General features: G+C 40.1%; 1 protein-coding gene across 4 annotated transcripts in view; it reads right to left on the reverse strand.

Annotated features, from left to right (window-relative positions):
* ddr1 (discoidin domain receptor tyrosine kinase 1) overlaps positions 1-20,696 on the reverse strand; it is a 54,588-nt gene extending 33,892 nt beyond the window's left edge. For 3 of the 4 annotated variants that reach the window (XM_054781131.1, XM_054781132.1, XM_054781130.1), the window contains exon 1: positions 20,408-20,693. The gene's annotated coding sequence lies outside the window, so the exon portion shown is untranslated. Of the gene's footprint in view, positions 1-20,407 lie in introns of all 4 variants that reach the window. The other variant, XM_054781128.1, reaches the window with a different exon arrangement.
* Between the last annotated feature and the right edge of the window lie 540 nt (positions 20,697-21,236).

Genomic DNA, 21,236 nt, shown 5'->3' on the forward strand with positions numbered 1-21,236 from the left:
CACATTGATGGCTCGCATTTTACTCAAAGAGAGGAAGAAGTCTAGTGGTTAAGGGAAACTGACAATCAGTGGAAGTCTGAAGTAGGAATGACAACTGGGGGTGAAAAGAGAGAGAGAGGCCAGCCTTTCTTCCCAGTAGACCTTCTGGGTTTCAACTTCATCTCCTCGAGTAGACCGGGATGGGCCGACAGCTGACGCACAGCTGTGGCGGCAGGAGGAGGGAAGGAGGTGTAACATATGGAAACAAGAGTTAGGACTTTAGCCTTGCCTATGATTTACCAATACACATTCTCCACATGATTCTTATTCTAATAGGTTTGAGCCGTCTTAATATGTACAGATTTCGTATTTAGTGATGAAGAGGATTACATCTCCATCATTCATGTCTAACCTGACACGGTAGATGATTTGATGTGTGAGACTGCTGACAGAAACTGATTAAAAATAGTCAGGCCTGAAGGTGACAGGAATGATCCATTAGTAGTCAATCAGTCTGGTTCTGATACAACTGCTGTTATGGCATCATCCATGCTAATATCTTCAGGGGCCACCTCTTCAGTCCTTTAATTTTGGGCGCAGCCAAGCAAGGTATGACCTTATTCGGCTCGGCTTTACTCACCTCAGTTTGGGACAGTTGGTTTTCCCACATTTAAAGTCAAGGAAAACTTGAAAGGGAAACTGTAGTCTGGTGCAACGCCACCTTAAACTAATAAAACATGCCAATCAAAAACAACAACAATAGTAGTACCGGTAAGTAAGTAGTTTACTTTTGGTCATGCAGTAAGTAGTCCAATACTACTTGAGGAGACTGAGGGCAGCAAGACAACAGAAAGAGGTGACTGTAAAATATAATATCGCAGTGCCCAGAGCTAAGGCACGTCAACAAGGTAAGCTAACGATAGACCAAGTGCATTTGTGATTGATTGTGATGACAAAGTTGCTCAACCAATGAGCATCCCAAATGGTATCGGCTCTGCTAGCTTGGAAGCACGTAGTGTCACAAAAGGTTACTGATCTGTGGAAAAGGGGCAGTAGCGTGGAGGTTCAAAGATCATGGACTATGAGAAACAGTTCAACAATCATCGACAGTATGAAGCTTTGCCAGGTGGATTTGTGAGAATACATACAACACACGTGTTCTTGTTCTGATATAATATCTACCTAGAGTCCAGACACAGCGAAATGGAAGTGTGTGCATGATGGAACAACAGCAGTGCTGATGTGTTTGTAGGGTGGGTGGTGACTTATGGCCTTGAAGAGAATGTATGCATGGAAGCAAGAGGGCCACCATGAGGGCATAAAGGCAGCCAGTGCAGCTGTCCTGGGTCTGTCCTATGTTCCTACACCATGCATGTGGGATAGGAGTTTTTGGGAATACGTCTGGTTTAAAAATGCTGACGTGGGGAGGCTTTCATGTGCTGCAGTAAAAGCTGAGAATCTCCACTGATCAGGTGTCACTCGACAAACAAACAGACCCCAGCGGACGTCTTGTTCTCAAACAGAAACAACATCACTCACATGGAAGAAAACGAAAAAAGACAGACAGACAAATGTTTTGGCGAGCAGGAACAAAAGTGTCTGCAGCCATGTGAGACCTTGTTTTGTTGGGAAAAGTCAAGTGGTGTTGAACAGCTGTGGTTAGCGCTCAGACAGCGAAGAAAAGAGAAAGGCCCGCTGTGTTCTGGTGAAGCCCAAAGGCCGCTCTCAAGTTTTGTCTTGGCTAATCCAGGAGCTGCGCTAAATGGATGCACGTATGAGCAGCTGCTCCTACTGCCCAAGAAGAACAAGTGTGCACAGTCAATGCATCAGTGAAGATACTTTCTGTAATTAGACAGTAGTCTGTTCTACGAGACAAAGATCTGGTCAATAAAAAGGCCCAAAAAGTTTTAGTAGTCGGGATGTTTATGTGTTCTGGCACCAGCCATGCCATGCTACCCGCATAAAGTAACATACACACCCACATACAACAATGCCAATGATTAATCTAGTCAGTTAACGGTGTCATCTATTTACTACCTGAAGCTGTGTCACCATGATGACATTTAGGGTCAAGCATGAATAAATCATCTGCCATCTAAATTTTGCTAAGAGAAGCGGCTCATGCTAAAGGGTTCTCGTGGAAAATCACACCATTAGGATTCAAAGCCGAGGACCCGAAAAATAACCCTCACCCAACCCAAAAACCCTACAGTCAATGCAATCGCTCCTCTCCCCAGTTATTAGTGATAAAAGTCAACATGCATTATGAAAAGGAACAGAAAGACTTGAATTAATCCACAAAGTTATGGAGAGTTGCAGTAATAAAGTCCTTAAATGAAATTATATGAAACATGGTGCTATTTTTACATTTCTTCAGGTGTTGAGAAAACTAGCATTAGAGGTCAGGCAACAAATGTAACAAAATACAAAACAAAATAATAAAATAATTACATTATGTTAACATGTACAACAGTAAAATGCCATACAGGGTTTGGTGTTCAGTACATGTGATATTTGGAATAAATGTGACATTTTACACTCACTTAAAGTCACATATAACCTTTGAAGGCTGGCCTTTCAAGTGCAGTAGATTGTTTTTATCGAGCGCTATTAAGTAGAAAGGTTCTGAACACTCACTTCAGCTAGTTTCTACAAGAACAAACACTTCAAAAGGCAAGTTTCTCAGCATCCAACTGTCAAATGCTGAGAGAAAAGTTTTAGTGGAACAAAGACGCTGACAAACTCACATGCACACTTGAAACAAACTCATGTTTACTGTGTTAGCCGTCCTTGTTTACCATCCGCCAATGGGGAATGTATGGCATGTGGTCATAAAACAAGCAAGGTAAGCCACTCACTCGTGTGAATAAGGAATCAGGAACAGCACCTTTCCTTTATAAAGCACATCTGCAGCACATTTATGAGAAACCCATCCAATAACAAAGATCACTAATTTCATGTCCGTCATTCCACAAGCCAAAAAAATCCATGCGGTCATCTGCTACTGATGAAATTTAAGCGTGACCAAAGCAGGCAGAGGTTCAGTGCTTTGCTCAGGGCACATTGGCAGTCCTTTTAAATTATATTATGCATCCTTCCATCCTAGCCAGCATGATTCTGCTCAATATGACACTGGCATGGGAACAGACATTCAGAACATTCTGATATTATACAAGAAGAGTATTTACAGAGGGGTATAATGGTATTTATATTGTACGGATGTATTGCTCATCAGACTTTTTGGTAATAAAAACTGATAGATATTTCATTTTTATGCCAATATCAGCCAAAGATACCACCCATTGTAACTTAATTCAACACCAAAATTCGGCACTTATATGTACTTAGTTTTTTGGTGTGGTTACTACTATTTACGTTGGCACCGATTCCATTTGCACACTATACACATTATTTGAAAATACCGTCACATAGTCGGACCAATATGGTAATTGATTAAACCAAATGCCTGCCCCCTAGTTTTAAGCAACATAGTACCAAAGTTATTAGTCATGTAAAAGGAAACACTTACATAAGTAAATAGTGACAATACAAATATGCAGCAAACCTTACCTTTAACAGAGTCCTTTCTGTGGTTCTATTGCCTTTACTATTATTATCTATTATTATCAGTTTCCGTTTGTATTTATCCCTGACACCTTTTGGAAAGCATGAAAAAACCTTGTGATTCGTTCTCTGTATTTTTATGTGACTTCTGCATGATATTTTCCTTCCTTTTAAGTCAAATTGAGTTCTGAGACTATACATACTATTCCAATGTATTCCATGTTTCACTCCACTAAAGGTGTTAAGTCTCCAACTGACCGTGACGTGACCAATGGAAGTGACTAATAGCCACAGGGGACATATAGAGTACTAAGCTCTTTGTTCTGGACTTCCTTCAGCATGCTGGTTCGTTTCGTCCCCGCACGGGGCTGAAGGGAAGGAAGTGTGAATTACTCCTCCGTTCCTCGCAGCGGGGTAGCAACACTCTCAAGCTCATTCAGTGTCTTTTCTGGACAGGTTTTTTTTGTTGTTCTGTGACTCAGAGAGATGATGTGAGGAAAGCATAAGTACATCATTAACGGTCCCAAGGGGACTCACTTTTTTACAAGGACATTTTCTGTAGCGTCTGTGCAAAGCTGCCCATTGGGTTCAATCAAATATGAATGTGTCATGTTTATTTCGGTTTAAAGCAACCATAATGAATAACTTATGATTATAAACACACACAAACAACAAAACACATCTAGAATATACTGTAACGTCAAGTCTTGAAACATTCAAGCACACACAACTCTGAATACTAACTACGACTGACCAAAATTAATACTAACTAGCAATGACACTAGTGCGAGCACAACATGATAGATGCTAAATGTTTTATAATCATTAGGCAAACGGGTCACACGGTGGCCTAGTGGTTGGCACGTTCGAATCTCCGTTGGGCATCTCTGTGTGGAGTTTGCATGTTCTCTCCGTGCGTGCGTGGGTTTTCTCCGGGTGCTCCGGTTTCCTCCCACATTCCAAAGACATGCATGTTAGGTTAACTGGCGACTCTAAGTTGTGACCCTAAAGATGCGGTGGGTGTTTTGTAGGGCAATGAGATGTGAAATTTCCAGTCTGTTCAACTTTTGGGGCCAAACTTTGGGGTTTGATAACAGCGCCACAATGTGGTGTATTTGTCGGAAAAACAACAGCACAGGTAACACAGTCGGGGGTTGGATATTTTAAAAAATTGTCATTCTTTTATGTGCAATGGTTCAGGAGTACAGGTATAAAAGTTAAATTACACAAACATTTTGACATTGAAGGCAATTAACGTTGAACAACTTCAAGTAAACAGTGTCTGAAGCAATATACTAAACAAAACACTGAATATTACTGAAAGATGCAGGACTCTAATGCATAAGTTCTCTGTCAAATGAAACTGCTTGATGCAGTGACACATTGAAGACCATCTGCACTATAATAACACAGGATAGTACAATTATAATTTATGCTAGTACCCAAAAAAAACATGGTGTCAAGGCTGGTCCACCACCATTATAGACAAAAGTAGTCGATATAGAGCTGCTGAGATGTTACAGTATTCTTTGTATTACAGAGCCACTCCAACGACTACATCTGTCCCTCTTGAGGAAAAAATGCCACTTAAAGTTGATTTCAGTAAATAATGAAATACATCATTGTGAGCCATCTTGGTGTTAGTGGTCATCAAATTCTACACTTGCGTGTCACAGTAATTTTCTATACAAGGAAGTGTAAGTCACAGCCACGGTATGTAGTACCACTATGAGTGCTATGGGGGGAGGGGGAGGATCATGAGTCACTTAAGGAAGGAAAACAGTCACAATGGCCGTGGAGAAACTAATGAGAAAACACTTTTGTACCTCAAGAGACAAGAAACAAAGGAAGGTGAGCAGAGAAGCTGGTGAATCATGATGATGCAAAGCCGAAGAAAGCGTGCTAAGGGCATAGCAGGATGAACATTTCCTGGAATAATTTGTGCTGAGTGCTAAGCGACTCATTAAAGACAGAGACAATACACCCAATGAGGACACAATCAGGTTTAATAATTGGATACAGGCTCTGAGAGAGAGAAACCTATGAAGGAGCAAAAGAGGAGAAAAAAAGACTATAAAAGGGAGTTTGTTAGCGTGAAGCTCCACAAAGCCGCAATCAATGAGGACTAGCAGGTCCACTTAATGCCTCTCAGTGCTGTGCAACGCAACAAATGGTGACTGATTACCACAGCTTTGGACTGCCTGGCCAAGAATGCCTTCATCAGCGCCCACAGAAAAGACTGCAACACCCCGGAGGCCAAAAACATTTTCTTTCATGTTTACCATCTACTAAAACAGTGTTTGTCAGTCGAAATGTTAGCCTAGCACTTCCTAGTTAACATTGGATAATGTACTGTAAGATGACAGGTAAAAAAATATATCAATTGATTTACCTTGCGCTGTGTTTCATTATAACATTACTAATAACGTAGCATCATAACATGCATGGGGGACCTGGCTACTACTTTTTCAGCTTTTGTTCAGCCGGTTACCTACTTTTCACAGCACACCAGACACTCAGCCTGTGAACAGTCAACAAGATAAATATAATTACATTTTTAATTGGTACGATAACCCCAATAAACCATTTCATCCCTATAAACACGCTTGGCAGAAAAGATAGCTTGAGTATGATTTGTAAAAATGGCCTATAGAGTGCACAGTTGTGTAAGCCACACCCACTAAATATAAAGAACACCTTTTTTTGTACATATATAGGTCACACCTGTCGATAAGCTGCAGGTGTTCACATTGTAATAACATGGGATATTTAGCCTGAATCCCAATTCTATTTCTTAGCCCTTCTCCTTCTTCTACCCCTTAAACCTAAGCCCAAGGGGTAGAAGCCGCTAAGAAATGGGACACCATTTGATTCTCATTACATCATCACGCTTCAACGCTTGCTGGCTGTGACATAGGCAGATGAGATATCATTACGTTGTTCAGAATGAATGTTTCCTACCATAAAGTAAGGTGCATATATTTCTACATTATTTCAATGTTATATATCCTACCTCAGAACACCTTTTTTTTTTTTTTTTTAAATAAAAAAGGCACACATTTTTACAAACAACTTTAATAAATAAATACTGTATTAAATGGCTTACAACCAGCACTTTAACAACATTTATAAAAATAGAAAAAATATATACAGTATATGAAATAGGATAACAATACAACATACGTTATGAATATCAACAAATGTATAAACCTTATCAAGTATTATTTCACGGTTTAAAAAACTCCCTGTTTTGGCCTCGCTCTCCTCCTGGCGTTGATGTTCTCCCTCAGATTCTTTTGTAAGAAAGTCCAGAATGGCATTGTGTTGCATTTGACTTTTCCATACTGGGATTGCAGCCTTTGAATGGTCCTGGAGTGCTGTGTGGTGTAGCAGAGGGCTGACTTCAGCTGGCTCAGCATCTCCTGCAGGAAGGGCTACAACTATTAACTCATTGTAAATTCAATAATCGTAATACTAATGTGCAGAAAACAAATTAAGAGTAATGGTAAAACATAAATAAATAAATAAATAAATAAATACTGTAGATGGGAAAATGCAACTTACACTTAACAGGCTAATGTGGTTGATACCTAATCATTGTCAAATCATGAAATGCAGTAGATTGCAGTGAACTTAGATATCGGTGTTAGCCGGCTAGTTATATAACTAGCGACAACCAACAATTCATAACATGTCAAATATTTACATGGAGTAGCAAATGATTGAATATCTAATAAAACATGAGTGACGCTACTGTGAAAATGAATAATTATGCTAAATTACTTACATATATATGCTTCTTTCGGTCTCCGCTCTGCTGCTGGACTGTTGTATCTGTGTAGACTCCGCCTACCCCTTCATTTCAAGTCTGGCCCCTGAAAAAACTTGGTTTCTGGGGCTGTGCATCCCTAAGCACTTACCCCTTGATTTAAGGAAAATTGGGACACCACTTGATTCTCGTGAACGCGCAAAACCTAGAGGTAAGTGATTAGTGACAGAATTAAGATTCACCCCTAGTACACTGAAAGATTTGTTTAATTTTTAATTAAATAAATGCTTTTTGAAGTGCCGAACAGTGCGTGTAATATGACTAGTTAAACAGTAGCCTACCAGAAGTTATTCATCGTCGTCGTCGTCCTCCTGGGAACTAAAACCACTAAAGGCTTCTTGTTCAGCATCACAACTAAACAGCCTCATAATTCAGTCACACTCTTTGTCTCTCTATCTCTCTTTCGTTGTCACGGTTGTTGTATTGTCTTGAGGCAAATTAGCCATTTAGCTTGACGTATCCTCTTCATCACACGGCCTTTCGACTCCTGTTGGTGATAGTAAACAGTTGGCTGTCTGAGCAGTCCAAACAGAAGCTGCAGTAATTCCACACTTGATCGAACTTATGTCAAAGATCGCTGCATAAGACTTCAAAACGTGGAGAGGGACGACAATCTATGTCACAGAAGCTTGAGAAAGATTAAGAAAAACATTATTTTGAAACCGGCTAAGCTAACTTCAGTTATGTTTACAGACAAAATTATTTCTGTGTTTTACTAAGCCAGGGGTGTCCAAACCTTTTCCACCGAGGGTCGCATACTGAAAAGTCAAAGGATGCGGGGGCCACCATGATATTTGTATATATTTTGAAAAACACAAAACATACAGTCTTACAGACAAAGCTTTGTGGTATTCTTTGTTAAGAGTGTCAATATTCAAGTTTTTTCTCTTTACATAATGCTTTCAGCTCTGTTTTCCACATTTTTTATGTTTATTTTTATTTTTTTAATTTTATTTCTACCATGTGCTGCTCCCAATAAAAAATGAGCCGCATGCCGCCAATAGCCCACAGACCGCACCTTGGACACCCCTGGTCTAAATGAAGAATGAAGAAACGTGGTCTACTAAAAACTTAGTTAAAGTACATTGGTTTGTAACTCTTAAGCATCCATGCATGGACAGCTTATTAATGCATTAGTTATTGAATGACTTGCATTTTACATAAAAAGTGTGTTGCTTTTGTTCCTCAAAGCATGCAACTTGTCAGTGATGTGTGCTGCCAGTGTTACTGCTACTACTACTACTACGGCTACTACAGTACTAGGCAAGGCAAGGCAAGTTTATTTACAGAGCACATTTCATACACAAGGTAATTCAAAGTGCTTTACAGAAAAGAAGGGTAAAATCACTTCGTTAAATCATTCCATAAAACAAAAAAAAAACCAAATTATTTTGTGAGGGAGCTTAAAAAAGAAAGAGGGCAAAAAATTGGGCTATGACAGTTCGTGGGAACGTCTGTTCCGAGGAGCATGTGTGTGGATGTCGGAGCCAGGAGTACTGGGACATTTACGTGAGCCGCGTCACAGACAAATTTTAAGAATCATGTTCTTATATCAAGAAGAACTTTTACGTACACCTGTGCGTAACTTTCCATGATGTATACATGATGGATACATATCAAATTTACAATATATCTACATACCAACAAGACATTGTTCGCATGTGAAAAAGTCAGAATTCTACTATTCATACTGATATTAAAAAATAAGATACGGGTCACATTTGAACAAAAAAATCTGACTTGAACATAGCCTATGGTGCAAAGAGTTAGCTTGTCTAATTAGCTCCAAGCCAAGCCCCTCTGTTCAGGCTAACAGTGTCACGGTACGTACCAGCCTTCGTCCGAACTCGGCACAGCTTCCCCCGGCTTGAGTCGTCACCCGATGGAAGGGGAGTAATGTCATCCACAGATTCAGCCTCAAGAAAGCATATCCATCCTGCATGTCATTTCTGGTTAACCTAAACAATTTTATTCTGTGATCGCATTCTTTGTGGAGACTCTGCCTTGTTCAGGACAGTAGCTACACCTAGTGTTTAAACTATTGTGCGCGGTCCATAGTCAATTATATCTGTGATACGGGGCCAGTTAAAAATGGATGGAGGGCCGCATTTGGCCCATGGGCCATAGTTTGGATATCCCTGTACTAAGCAGCATATGAGGAGTCGTGTTACATAGGTAGCTAATACAGCTTCCCGTGACCCTGACGTCACGTTGTTGTCGTTTAGATTGAGTAACGACTGAATCAACAGTGTCTGTGCTGGTTGCAGCCCAGTAGTACGCCACATTTTGACTCAATTGCCTCGAGACACAATCAACAGTCCAACTATGTACAAATTCAATAATTATTTACTGTGTGGCTCGTTTTGGAACCAAAACATAGAAAAGGTGCGGTTGCTGTTTAACAAAATTAATTCTACAGTAGATGCGCAATCAATCAAGCTGTTGTTTAAAAGCGTCAGTGTTACAATAAAACAAATAACAAAGCACAACAAGCTTCAACTGAAAGCCACGAGAATACTGTTTAGGATCTGGGTGCTGAGAAGCCTCACACATGTCACTGCATGCCGAGCGATCACCCTCCACTTCACTTTCCCTCTTTTGTACAATCCAGCAGGAATGAAGAGGAGTGGCGCCTCGCTTTCTGCACACACTGACGCACTCAATAAAAAGCACAATTCAGGCCCAAACCGCTAAATATGAGCCTCTCAGTTCTATAGTCATTTCCATACACGCAGCGAGCGCTTCATGGGAGACCATCACTAACCAAGTGTCATATAATGTAGTGGGGTTTCTGCGGTTACTATGACAACCAGATTCATCTTCACCATCATGGTTATGTGCTCAACTGTTTCTACTTGGTAGTGAGCGCAGTTGCACAAACTGTTGAGTTAGTCATTAGTCATTGTTCATAACGATGTGATGATGTGACAAAAACATTGATTATTTCATTGTCTGTCATTTAATTTATCCTTGTAATATTACAATAATATTTTCGTAATAGTAACGCTTTATTTTGGTTACATTAGGACATTATTCTTCTAATACAAAGAGTTTATTCTTTTTTAATTCTGGCTTTATAAAATTACTACTTTTTCTTGTAGTATAGCAAATGTATTCCCGTAAAATTATGACAATTTTCATAAAATATCAACCTTATTCTGGACAAGTTTAAAATGAATTCTATGACTTTGTCGCTAATATCAGACTTTTTCTCATAATATTAGTATTTTCCGTAAAAACAACTTTTTCCTTCTATTATTACAATATTATTTGTCCTAAAATTACAATTCAATAAAAAAAAATATCTAATTTATTGGGGATAAAGTTTCAAAATTATTCTTGTAATACTACAATTTCATTATGATCGTATTTTTTTTCTGTCTGCATCATTCAGCTTCAGCTTTATTGACAGATGTTTTCAGAGTTTAAGGCACCAAAAAGACTTCAACAGGGGCACAGGAGCTTGAGAAAAATAAAGAAACATTTCTCAAAATTGCTAAGGTAACTTCGTTATGCTTTAAAAGGAAAATGAAATGATTTTTAGTTCCTCTAGTAGTGAGTAAAAAAATTTCAGAATATATGCTACAGAAAATGCCCCAACTGAAGATCATGTGAAGGGAGGCCTCACTCTGCCACACTTTCAAAACCCTAGTTTAATCCATGAAAAAGCTTACATATTAAAAGCGATAATATTAGCCATTTTCACAGCAGTACACCTCCCTGAGAGTGACCTTGGCTCCTACCTGATAATAAGAACCTCTCAGTGGTACTTGGAGGAAAAAAACCTCATAATGAGATATGAGCAAATAAGTGCCGGCATGAACATGTCAGCGTGTGGATGCCACTATTCATGAGGCATCACACATTCCCAGAATTCAATTTGCACATTCTCGCAAACACCTGCTTGGGAGCAAGAAGCATGTGACAGCCCAGTGCGACTCTCACACAATGGCCTGGGAGAGAAAACGGTCAGAGGAGGTAATGGAGTGGAGAGACTTCGTGGTGGGAGGGGGTGTTGGGTGGGGGTTGGGGGTTTCAGAATGATTCATCAACCAGAGAATTGAGAGACGAAGAGACTCGGAATTCTGAGTCAAAAATGAAGAGAAAAACAGCAGATGTCTTCTTGTCCTCCAACAAGAGAGAAACACTGTGGATTAAAGCTAAATTGTGATCAAACAATGATACAGTAGCAGCCTGATAAAAGTGAAAAAGAACAGCAAGCCCTGGGCGCAGGCTCACACTCCTCCACTAACAAGCTCCTCATGCTAATGTGACCCTCCAAACCACCCTTAAGACCCCCCGGACATGAAGACAGATCAACCTATTCAGACGAGACTTATTAAGAAATTTAAGAAAGTACGCTTTGATGCTAAGAACGACTTAGGGCTTCATGTTGCCATTCTACAGCTACTTGGAATACTTTGCCAGGAGGTTGTAGTGATTAATACTGGATCACAAGAGGTGTTTGTGCGTGTGCATGTTCGTGTGCGTATGAGTGAGAGAGAGAGAGAAAGTGACTTGAGCAGATGAAAGAGCAAACAAAAAGGACAATAAAGAAAGGGCACAAGGAGACAGAGAAAAGCTCAACTTTCAAATAGTCTTTGGTAAGCCCCTAAATAGTGAAAAGTGCAAATGTCAGAGCACTGACAGAAATACCTCATGAACTTTGACACCTGCAGCCTCAAGTATTTTACAACAAAAACAGAAAGTGTTGTTTCAAACTACTGACTTAGGGCTGTCAAATGATTAAAAATGTTAATCAAATTAATCAGTTTTAAATTAATCATGATTAATCACCATTAGCTTGACAATCCTAAATGGAATCATAAAATGTTCTGATTAACGCCTCTATTCAATTGACCGCTGAGTCTCCTACAGTCAGCAGGTGTGTAGTCTACAAATACAAATAACTGCCAGGAGGGCTGCCAAATATTGGCTGTGGCGATAGCCGACCTCCCAGTGTTGTTCTTTGTAATTAAACTCCGCATAATGGCAGTAGCTGAAATATCAAGAGTGGTCGGCATCCGGCAGCTTCATCTACCTCTGCATGCGCCGTTTTCCTTTTCACTTTCCCATGTACTCCAAATCATTATTAACAAAAATGAAGTTGTTACATATATAGTACATATATAGTGTATATAGTGTTCTTCCTCCTGACTCCAACCCATCATGAAAAGCCAGATATTTCAAGGTTTTCTTCAGAGAATTGTGTCTGGTAGAGCGTGACATGGACTTGTTTACATCCAATTCTACATGCAGATGGATTTTTTTTTTCCTTTTTTGCAGAGCCCTGAGCGACAACAAGGCAGTGTGCCAAAATATGATACGAGACAAATGACAGAAATTCTTTGAAGTAAAGCTTGGCAAGCCAAAATAACTTTTTTTCACAGGCACGCACACACCAGCAGCCTTGACGCTATCTCACCAGAGCACCCTCGACGGGACAAGGAAAGCTGATAAATGAGGAGAGGAACGTGGAGGGTGGAAGAGACGCTAGGATGAGATGGATAAGTGGAGGCGTGGGGGGGCGGCAATAAATCATGTAGAGCTGCTGCTGCTTCAAAGGGAGATGTTGAGATGATGATGGAGGATCTCTGTCCTGATGTTAGATGCTAGGAGAAAGACTACTAGTTGTATGGCAGACCTCTGCCAAGGTTCGGTCAGATACAGTATACCCACCTCCTACATGCTGTCCAAAAAACCTTGTCTCTCCATATCGTGACAATCATGACTTAATGAGATTCTCTGTGTTCTCCTGCACGTACTTTTAAAACTGTCAAACAACCAATAAAAAAACATGTTTTATACCACCATGTTTTTAAGTACCTCCATTGACCTCCACAACTGTCCTTCAAAAAGACGTGCCTCCACTTATTTTACAACACATCTCCACCATTCATTTTGTATTGAACACAGGCTTTGTTTGAATTCATTAATTGCAGACAATCTTGGATAACGCAGATGACTGACAATAAAGCAAGGTAGTCCACGCAGGCGGCTAAATTTGCAATGAAGTTCTAAAATAATGCTTAATTATTTTAAATTCTACATTTGCGGGAGTTGCAAATTGTCACTGACTTATTATGTACCACATGGTAGTACAGATATTCTTCCACTCTTCTGCCATTAGGAAAATTAAACTTAAAACATTTATATGCGAGAACGACGCTGAAAACCCACAGCATTTCAGTATGTGGAATTAAATTATGGAAGGGATTGAGCAAGGAACTCAAACAATGTACAGAGATGAGTCAATTCAAAAAACAATACAAGCAGTTGACGTTTGCTAAATACAAGGCAGAAGAGTCTTGATCATCACAATGATTGTTCTGTCATGCTTGTTTTTTGTTTACTGTTATTTATTATTACAATGATTATCATATAAAATATGGGACGGAATGCAGGAAGTGAACTACATGTACTGTACTAGATGTGGAATGGATGGGGGGTAGGATTAAATAAGCTTTGCTTCTTCCTACTCCTTTTGGACATGTGGAACTGTGAAAGAATGATTCATGAGATGTATTCCATTGTAACCTTCATGTTCAAATAAACTTAACCAAACCAAACCAAACTATTTTTCTCCTGGAATAAAAAAAAACCAACAACAATGTGACATAGATGATGACGGAAGTAGGATTCAATGTTAAGAAATGGAATATTTTCATAGTTAGACCATAGAAAACCTGTTTATGACTTTGTCAGTACAACTGTCACAATTATTAGAGCCCTGTAGACATGAAATAACACCCCTACAGTCACCTTTACACTGCCATTAGTGTGTGTTTACAACGCATTGCTCAACTGTAATGAGCAGGCTACGGGATCACTGCAGGAACACAAGAGATGGCCGCCGCTTTAAACACAGCATGCTAGCTAACTAGTTAGCCTTCAATTTATTTCTTCAAAACATTTAATGGTGTCAATCAGAGTGGGAAAGACAAAGTAAGAAGCCAAAATTTCCACACAGAATGGGAGGAGAATTTATTTTCACTCTATTATGTTGGACATGCCATGGCTGACCTCATGCAGTGTTAAGGTAATGTAACCTTGTGTCCTGTCTCATTACTGTAACAATACTCCCTCCTCCATTCTTGTCCAGTAAAACAGTAGTCTAAAAAGAACAAACGTAGCATACACAGTGGTCATCGGACAGCAATGATATTCTTGAATTTATACGTTAGTGTTATAATTCCGCCTCCAGGCTTATGAGAGCATTTCCAGCCATCCATGTTCTATGCCGCTTGTCCTCACTGGGGTCGCGGGGGTATGCTGGCGATGACAGCATTTCCTACATCTATAAAGAGAAAATTGACGATTAACTATATTAACTGGGTTTTTTTATATATATGATGGGATGATGGGGATGTTCTAACTCCTGTTTCAATGCCAGTCAAAAAAAACTCAGCATGCCATAGCTGCTCTTTGTACAGTTAACCTACTGCTTCAATTGCTACTGACATGATTAGTCAACAGTCAACTCCACACGATCAACAGATCAGTGAATCCACTGTACTGCATATGTTTATTCATATGTGCAACATTTCCTGGGCTTTTTCATTAGATTTTACATAATCCTGCTTCAAAAACAACCAACAAGATGAGAATTTAAACTCCTTGGCTGAAGTCATTCGAGGGTGAGAAGAGTTATGTTGGGAAATTCACGGACAAAAAAATCTAACTGAGGTGTGAGAGAGATAAAGCCCCAAAAAAGAGAGTCTGAAGTCTACTTTAAAGCGTCGCCCGCCTCTTGTTAACACAATAAACATATGCGACAATTGAATTGGAAGGTCTAGACTGGACGGGAATCTAGACAGTCCTGTCTTCTACTCCTGTGAGAAGCACAGACGGGAGTTGAAAGTGAAAACTGAAGTGCAACCTTTTAGGACTGCAAAGCACCAATGTGACAATTGTCCTCTTGCCGTGGTTAACCAGCCATGTTAGAACCAGACAACTGTGACAAACCAACTCAAAGCAACATTGTCCAGGATTTAGTACTTGGGAGGTTTGAACTCACGTCCACTTCTCTTCAGGCCTTTTCACAGAGGTCAAGAAGCAGAGAGGGAATAAAGATAAAGCTTGTGCCACCCACAAAACAATGAAGTGGATGAAGCATCACAGATGGAGGTCAATGATCAACTGGGGTTAGGCTAACCAGTGCTGCCATTGTGTGCCTTTTATCAAAACACCACCACAAAGAGACATCTGTAATGCCACCATTAAACACAAAGCACTTTCATTGCATTCTTTTTTTGGACATAACTCATGACATCAAAGAAATGTAACAGAAAGGGTGATATTACAACATTCTTCTTCAATTGAGGGTCATAAAAATTGCAAATTGACCAAAAATATGCCTCAAATGTTGCACAAAGCCCGCAAGACGTGAAATTTTAAAATAGCATGGCTTGAGACGAGACATGTATCGTGCAAGACCTTGGCGTACCTCACAAGAGCTCATTTCGGCGAGCATTATCAATGATTAACTGAATGCATTGCTCTTTTTCTTGCTTTTTAGTAACATTTATTCCCCAAAACAATCCTTATGATGAGGTGTTGAGTTAAGTATATTGTTCTGTTCCATTTCAAAGCGATTAACTTCTTTTTACACTTGGATGGCACGCAACAAATGTCAGAATATGACATTTAAATTAAGACTGAAGGGTTTTGTGGTTGTCATGTTGTCCTAATAACAGGAGGGGGAACCTGTTTGTGTTACTAAATGCTTCTTAAAATATGCCTGAATCGCTAATTAAGTTTAGGTTTGACTCGGGGTCAGATTATTTACATTTCCATTGTTTCCTATGGCAAATTGTATCGAAATCAGATATCTGATTGACCTCAAGAGGTTCCACTCGAGAGATAAAAAGATGGATCATTACATGAAGGAGAGATGACATTGTGCTAATATCAGTGGCCCTAGCAGTGATCCCTGTGGGACACCGTTGCTTAGTGGAAGAAATGACGACAATGTGCAAGAGGGCAAGTGTAAAAGAAGTGAGAAAAGAAGCTAGTCGCTGTTTACGCTGCATTAAAAAAAAAAACTCATCAGTTAAAAACAAAGATTTTACTTTAGTGAGTAATAACAAAGGCAAAAAACCAAAACAATAAGTCACATAAGATGACTCACTTTCTTAATACTATTAAGGTCACATAAGCTTAAAAAGAATGCACATTTAATAACAACCCTCTAGATTAGATAGCTAGACAAATAGAGATAGATTGATAGAAAGATATATAGATGAATGCTAATTGATACAATACACAAGCGAGCTCACATTTATCATGCTAATACCAGTGGTCCAAATAGTGATCCCCGAAGAACACCTTTGTTACAAATGTACAGTGCAATCCCCCTCAGATAGATCGATATACAGACATATTCAATTCAAAATGTTTGAAGGCATAATGAATGTTTCTAATTTTCCAACACAAAAACTAATTAATAATCACCCAGTGCCGCAATTCACTCAAACATTTAGCGATTGTATCCAATCTTATCCATTTCACATATTCCTTCGTTCCCTGCGCTGGACCTCACAACACATAAACAGCAATTACAAAGGGGCCAACGGCTCCCAGGAGGGACGCTGTGGTAGAAATTAGCAGCCAAACGCCCATTAAACATGGAACCGCAACCTGCGTATGCCACCGGTGGGGATATGTACCAACACTCAGCAGACCACCGCCTTCCTTTTCCTTTGCTACATTTTATTTCCCTTTTAACCAAAAGCACGAGGCCTATAAAAGTAAAACCGTAAACCTCTTGCCAATAACACGTCTACTGGTTTTTATATGTGCAAGAAAGGTAAGTGCAGCAAGAAATTGCAGCCTTGTTCTCCAACTCTTTCATTTTGCAACTGTCAAGGAGACAGACTTTCTTTCTATTCAAAGATGAGAGCTACCTGGATAGATGCGTCGGGCATAGTGTATGACTGAATGTCACAAATTAAAACGTTTGCCACAGAGAAGAGGTGCTCAAATGCTGGCTTTTGACGTGCTGCCTTTTCACGACACGGGGAAAACCTCATTCCTCATGGACATGATATGATCTATGACCCACTGCTAGCTAGATGAGCCTGTCCTGTGCATATGGTAAAAGCTGGCTTCGCTACACATCTTAAAAATATAGCCTGGAGGTCTGCCGAGTATCTGTCTGTCCGCTACAGACGAGGAAGCTGTAAGTTTGATCATTTTGTTTTTCATCAGTGAATAGGCTAACCTAGCATGATGTAGCCATTAAAATGTGACTGAAATTTCTGCACTTCAGCTCACATTGCTAATGTTAAAGTTGCTGGCATTTGTGTCCTCCTGTCCCACACTTTGTTATGATGTTGTATGTGATATGTGGCATCTATTACATTGGACAAGTGCAAAGTGTATACGTTATAAGTGGATGAAGTGCACAATAGCACATCTCAGAGACTGCTGAAGACAGTCACGGACAGCCATCCATCCATTTTCTATGCTGCTTATCCTAATTAGGGTCGTGGGGGTATCCTGGAGCCTATCCCAGCTGACTTCGGGCGAGAGGCGAGGTACAACCTTGACTGGTCGCCAGTCAATCGCAGGGCACATATAGACAAACAACCATTCACACTCACATTCATACCTATGGACCATTTAGTCCCCAATTAACCTAACATGCATGTTTTTTTTGGAACGTGGGAGGAAACCGGAGTACCTGGAGAAAACCCACACACGCACGGGGAGAACATGCAAACTCCACACAGAGATGCCCAAGCGGAGATTCGAGTCCCAATGTTCTGACTTTGTGGCCAACATGCTAACTACTCAGCCCAGGCACGACAAACACAGCTCATTAGCATTAAAGCTACAAACACACAAAACAGTGTGTTCCCAGTAGGGCTTACTAAAAACTAGAAAAGTCCCGATCTGATATTTATATTGGTCTGCAAAAAAATCTGCAAAAAAAACAAATATCTGATTATATCGGCCTGCATCTCAAATCTACGATATTGGCACTCCGATACAAGCAGTCGATTCCAGACTCGGAGAGCCTACATGATCACAACAGCACCTGGCTAGCAAAGCAGCAAGGAGAAGGAGGAGTGTGGCAGTAAAAACACATCGCAGATGAGCACAAAACCCCTCGTGCAAACGTTTCCCATGGTGGAACAGAACTGGGAAGTTTAATATGACGAACCTCTTCGAGCATATGAAGCGGCATCACATGGGACACTGTCACGGGACGGCAAAAAGTTAATTAGCTATAACAGAAAAGAGCAAGCCCCTATCGGTGGCAAGTAAAACTGGGTTTAAACGCTTCATTCGGCTTCTTGAACCTCACTATGTTATGCCTGGCTGCCACTACATTGTGGATAAAACTACAGGCATCACAATACAAAATAATAAAAGCATAAATGAGTCGTGCTTTTCCAACATTCCACACTACAAAATAAATGAAAGTAAAATAAGAGTATGTATGATTTGTGTTGATATCTGAGCTGGTATCAGCCAATATTCAAGGCTACATTATTGATATTGTATCGGAAGTGAAAAAGTTACTACTAAAACCCTTTTAAACTGTTTAAATACTAGCATCAAAGCTATATTTGCTATATTAACACCCTTCCAACACCTTACTGTGGGAACTCTCAGGCTTTTTAAAAATGGGTGAAATTAAAAAATACAAGAAAAAAAAATCCTGTTCAAATTCAGAAGTCATTTTGATCAATTATTGCCTTTAAAGTGGAGAAATATGAACTACCCAAGGATCACAGCTTTTTTCCAGATTTCCGCCAAGAGTGATTGCAGTACAAGTCTTACGCTACGTATTTTAGCAATTCCAACTACTGTTGCGTAATTTTTCAGAATACTGTAATGGCAAAACCTTCACTTGTTTTCTGTTTCCCCAAAAACAAAACATTTCCTGCTCAATTTGTTATGCTGCTCCTTTCTAACTTCTGGCCATGTTTTCACATGACGCCACAGGTGGTCGAGGGGTCAGGTTTGGTTCTATTTCCGCCTAAAGCAGAACCATGTGTGTGTGATGATGTCACGTGAAGTCACCTGAGATGCTGTGTAGGGGTCATGAGGTTAATATATGGGTGGGTGTCGCAGCCAACACCTGGATGTGTGGAGGTGACCCTAAACACTGGACACTTTTATTGCTCCTAAAGGGTAAAGAATGGCTTTTGTTTGTGTGTTTCTTTGTGAAGGAGGTGTCACGTGAAGAAACACAAGAGGAATGTGGCTCTGTAAACATTCTAGATAAGCTGCTAGAACTTTTCTCATTTACCCGTGATTTTGATATTCATCAAAAAAAAACTAAAAATAAAAAAGTGAGATAGGACTTTTCAGATTTCAAGGAACACAGAGCAGCAAGTGCTTTTAAATACATTCCTGGTAATAAAAGTTCCAGGAAATGGTGACAAAGGGACCGTTAACTCTTATTAAGGAGATCCTAGGAACATTTTGTGCTATTAAATTGTTGATTTTCACGTATTTTTGGCTGTGTTGAATGAATACGGATGAACTGTGCCAGACGATATTCATTTAATACATAAAACGTTTAGAAATTATCGACTGTTCCTCAAATTATCTTAAAATAGAACTGTTGGACAAAAACAGGCGCATGCGTCAATATGACAGAAATCTCCCATTACAATGCTTTTGAGTTGCAGTGGAAACACAAGCAAGACAGATTAGCAGGAACTCTTATTCCCCAGGAAAAATAAATTCCTGGTTATAAAAGTTCCTGGTAATGTTGATGGATCAGGAGCTATAGTTGGTGGCACAAATGAGCGGTAAAGGGGTACAGACATGCATTTTAATGCTGCTGCATTAGTTTGCAGTAAATCCAGGCTGTGATGCATACTGTCAGAGCATTTCAGATACGCAGTAGTTTAATATTTCTGCTGCACGACACAGGCGCAATGTAACACCACCTATGCGCCTCGTAGGGCTCCCTGGCGGGAGTCCAGAGCTGCGAGAGACTCAGGGACGCCACACAAACAATCCAACACACAAACAGAACTATCGCTCCGAAACAAATTAAGCAAAGAAACTCACCTTAAAAAGATCCAATGCAAACTTTTCGCTTTCTGGAAGTGTCCACAATGCCCAACGCAACCGAACTTGCTAGCTGGACGCACGGCGTCGCACTCCCACTTGTCACCAAAGGGAAACTTCCTGTTATAAATGTGGTAAATAAATGTCAGGGAACTTTAATGAGAGAAAAGAGCGTCTTGCTGTCCATACGTTCGCGTCGGTCCCTGAATGTGAGGCTGGAGTCCGTCCTGCCTGCCTGCCTGCCTGCTTGCTTGCTTGCTTGCTTGCTTTGCTTGCCTGGCTCGGCAGCCGGCCCAGCGGGCGCCACCAGGTGCTCATTTACATAACTGCACCGGCTGCGGCCAATCGTAGCTCAGAGCAAGGTGCCTCATTGAATATTCAAGTAGGGCACCTCGTCCAATCAGAATCTCTGGCGAGCGGGGTCTGTGACTGTCAACTCCAAAGTGAAATTCGGTGAGTGTCTGTGAAGCGTTTAACTTATACGAAAAGATTCTTGGAAGATTTTTGTGTTTTTCACTTATTGGTTTTCATGCCATTTTGGTTATGTTAGGCTCCAGCATGCCCCCGCGACCCTCAAGAGGAGAAGATAGAAATGGATGGATGGATGTACTGTATATAAGTGGACTTTGCCCGAGGATATTCATTTTTAAACACTTTAGAATTGCTGAAATTACCCTAAAATGTACCTCACATGACCACGTTTATCTTAACATAAACCAATGCAATCCTTTATGTTAACATTTCAATTTGGACTAGACCCTTTCAATATTTACTTTTTATTTATTAAAAGCACCACTAGATGGTGCTACCTTTTCCCATTCAAAGCATG

Source organism: Dunckerocampus dactyliophorus, chromosome 7 (genome assembly GCF_027744805.1).
Source record: "Dunckerocampus dactyliophorus isolate RoL2022-P2 chromosome 7, RoL_Ddac_1.1, whole genome shotgun sequence".
Classification (NCBI taxonomy): Eukaryota; Metazoa; Chordata; class Actinopteri; order Syngnathiformes; family Syngnathidae; genus Dunckerocampus; species Dunckerocampus dactyliophorus.